Source organism: Schistocerca cancellata, unplaced genomic scaffold, assembly GCF_023864275.1.
Source record: "Schistocerca cancellata isolate TAMUIC-IGC-003103 unplaced genomic scaffold, iqSchCanc2.1 HiC_scaffold_754, whole genome shotgun sequence".
In the NCBI taxonomy this organism is placed as follows: Eukaryota; Metazoa; Arthropoda; class Insecta; order Orthoptera; family Acrididae; genus Schistocerca; species Schistocerca cancellata.
Window position 1 is genome coordinate 9,759,662 of NW_026046765.1, and position 4,218 is coordinate 9,763,879.

The following is a 4,218-nucleotide window of genomic DNA, read 5'->3' on the forward strand; positions in this document are numbered from 1 at the left end:
GTGCAAGATGACAGAGTGGAATAAGATTAGGAGTGTCTCCACTCAATTATTATTGTCTATAAATTGGTTTATGGTTAATTAGACGAATGCTAAATTTTTTTGATGTTTTGAGCATATGCATTTCCGCTGTTTCTTTTTTGGGACATTTTCTGAGTCTGTTTACGTTACACGAAGATCCTCAGACAATGTGGGGCACGTGTAACGCCGGAAATGCATATCCTCCTATTTCCATCTATTGTACTATTTTTTTTTCCTCGCTTTGTTACCTCAAGATATGACATTTCTGTCTCTTTGTATATTGTAATTGTTTTACTGTTCGTATATATATATTTATACATTTATGTCGATGTATAATTGGTTTGTTTCGTAAATATTATTTGTATTTTTACGCTGGGTCTTGCCTAGGGAAGACTGCTATCGAACGATTACGTCGATAGGTCGTGTGAAGAATCAAAGTGTGTAGGATCTTTGGTAGTGTTAACTCTGTCGCGTGGAGCGCGGGCAGAGAGGGGTTCTGGCTGGGGTAGTGCTGTGGAGCAGGCGTGTTGTGTGACGCTACCGCGAGTTGCCGCGCTTTCGGGGTTTGGCAGCATGTAATTGCGCTCGACTTCCGATGATAGTTTCTGACATGGTGTCGCGGACGGGAAACATTAGCTAGCGCACATCAAGAGCCCGTTTCGTCTGGTGACCGTGTCGAGAAGAAGGGGCGCCAACATCCAGCTTCTGCAACAGCGACGGCCGACAATGAGTGACTGTCGCCACCTCCTCGATCGACGGCTTCAAACCTTCAATCAACCAACAAGGAAGACTGCAAGCACGTAAAGTTTTAGAACTGTATGGCAGACCTCAGCTTTTAAAACTGTTCAAATCACAAAATTACAGCAACTTAGCATGAACCGTTGTAGCTCATTGTCCCAATTGCATTGCCAAGCAGGGTCCCTACCTTTTCCGAAATGAACCCGAGTGTCGTTGAAATTCAAATATAATTCGATTTCACTGCTTTAATTTCAAAGTTCAGTTAAGGCATTCATAACTGGCTACAATATTTAGATTACACAAGCACGAATTAAGAGTGCGAGTTTTGTTACCGTATTTTAGCTTACCTGTGACTGCAGCTCAGCTTGGTACGTACTAAATTTTACTATTGTTAATTGTTCAGAATCATTTAATTCAAGTTCAAAGTTAAATCTCTTATTTCTAAATTGCGTAGATTCAAGTAGCTTTTGAAATGATTGTTGAGGTAGTCCAAGACTAACCGTGTTTTACTGAATTTCGATGTGCTTCAGAAAGAAAGCTCACTATTAACTTCAGTCACTAAATTAACTTTCGATTTTCCTGTTTTATTAATTCCTTTGCTAAATTAAGTTAGAGTGTAGCGAAATTTATTACTTCTGACAAACTTTCAGTTTTCACACTACACGTGTCAACCTTCAGTTGCCACCCTTCTAGTGCTAATTATATGTGCAATAATCTTTCTTTTTCAGTTACTATAGTAATTTTCCTTAGGACTGGCGACCGTAATTTCCCCCAAATCTCAAATATCTAATTAACGCTAGTTAATTGTTAACGTAACGGCCGCACATTTACTTTCTTTATTAACTTTACCCCTTTTCAAAATTAATTTCCACCTGTTTCATTAGCATTTTTCCTTTCATTTAGATGTAACCCTTTCCTCCCTCTTTACCGACAGATTAACTTCGGTGACGATTGCGTTTCCCAAATTTCCATTAGGTACACACGGTTTAATTTTTCACTGTCATTAAGTTCGATAAGTGAGGGGGAGGTTACAAGTTGGTGAGAGATCTGGAGAATGTGCTGGCCAGGGCAGCAGTCGAACATTTTTTGTATCCAGAAAGGCCCGTACAGGACCTGCAACATGTGGTCGTGCATTATCGTGCTGAAATGTAGGGTTTCGCAGAGATCGAATAAAGGGTAGAGCCACGGGTCGCAACACATCTTAAATGTAACGTCCACTGTGCAAAGTGCCGTCAATGCGAACAAGAGGTGAGCGAGACGTGTAACCAATGGCATTCCATACCATCACGCCGGGTGATACGCTAGTATGGCGATGACGAATACACGCTTCCAATGTGCGTTCACCGCGATGTCGCCGAACACGGATGCGACCATCATGATGCTGTAAACAGAACTTGGATTCATCCGAAAAAATGACGTTTTGCCATTCGTGCACCCACTTTCGTCGTTGAGTACACCATCGCAGGCACTCCTGTCTGTGATGCAGCGTCAAGGGTAACCGCAGCCATGGTCTCCCAACTGATAGTCCATGCTGCTGCAAACGTCGTCGAACTGTTCGTGCAGATGGTTGTTCTCTTGCAAACGTTCACATCTGTTGACTCAGGGATCGAGACGTGGCTGCACGATCCGTTACAGCCATGCGGGTAAGATGCCTGTCATCTCGACTGCTAGTGATGCGAGGCCGTTGGGATCCAGAACGACATTCCGTATTACCCTCCTGAACCCACTGATTCCATATTCCAACAGTCACTGGATCTAGACCAAGGAGAGCAGCAATGTCGCGATACGATAAACCGCAATCGCGATAGTATACAATCGGACCTTTATCAAAGTCGGAAATGTGATGGTACGCATTTCGCCTCTTTACACGAGGCATCACAACAACGTTTCACCAGGCAACGCCGGTCAACTGCTGTTTGTGTATGAGAAATCGGTTGGAAACTTTTCTCCTGTCAGCACGTTGTAGGTGTCGCCACCGGCGCCAACCTTGTGTGAATGCTCTGAAAAGCTAATCATTTGCATATCACAGCATCTTCTTCCTGTCGGTTAAATTTCGCGTCTGTAGCACGTCGTCTTCGTAGTGTAGCAATTTTAATGGCCAGTAGTGTAGTCTTCCTCCGCGCTAATTGGCTCCTTTCCTTGTGCATGTGTGCGAGTTGTGTCGTATCTCTACGCGCAGAGTGCAAGCGAGCGTAATGGGTGCGTGTATAGTGCAGAATTATGTTTCTGTTGTATGATGACGATGAGAGAATGGTGAGGGTGAAACCCGTTGCCGGCACATAGCCTGCTCCCCTCGAATAACTGCAAGGAGTCCGCTGACTTCAACGACCCCACCCAGCGGTCGGATGACCATCAATAGTGTCACCATACCCTCACTTCACCAGACACTTCGGAGAGGTCTGGAACTTAACGCAGCACATTGGCTCAAAGACTAGTGATTAGGAATTTTTCACCTACCACCAGGATCCGAAACGGCGTACCTCCCAGCAGAGCACCATCGCACAGGCGTGCATTTCCGACCTCAACTCCCGTGGGGGGGTAAATCAAAACCAATCGTTCTTCAAGAAGCCGCTAGAACCCACGGGTCCCTTGTACAAAAAAAAATACTCAAATATCCCCGAAAAAGTCCCAGATTATTTCGGTGGAGCCTGGATTCACATTGCATGCGGAGAGTCGCCGTGACTTCTGTTTCTTCATGAACGATGAAAGGTATTGAGATGAGGCTTTCCATTAGAGCTAGCGCACAGGGGGGCTACTAGCAACAGAGACCTCATAGCGCGTATGGTTATTTTGAATGAAACGGTATACTTTTTCAGTGGCATGCGGAAAGCTCTTGAGAAGGCAGCTACTGCGATACAGCACTTGCCTTAGTGTTAGCACTGAAAAGTTTCGTAGAAGACCCTAATAAATTTGTTTGATAGAAAATCCGGGCAAGAGGGGTCTACTGCCAAGCTTCGACTTTAACAGAAATCTACGTAATTAATAACCTGCCAAGCTGTTACTATGAACATCGTCATCATCTGTTCATCTGTTATCCGTACATCTCATGTATAAACAAATGGTTCTAATGGCTCTGACCACTATGGGACTTAACAGCTGAGGTCATCAATCCCCTAGAACTTAGAACTACTTAAACCTAACTAACCTAAGGACATCACACACATCCATGCCTGATGCAGGATTCGACCCTATTAACGTCCTGCTTGAAGCTGGCTTTGCCCACACGCCCCATCAGTACAGGATGAAGCTATAAGCATGTCTTGCCGGCCGGAGTGGCTGTGCGGTTCTAGGCGCTTCAGTCTGGAACCGAGCGACCGCTTCGGTCGCAGGTTCGAATCCAGCCTCGGGCATGGATGTGTGTGTTGTCCTTAGGTTAGGTAGGTTTAATTAGTTCTAAGTTCTAGGCGACTGATGACCTCAGAAATTAAGTCGCATAGTGCTCAGAGCCATCTGAACCACTTT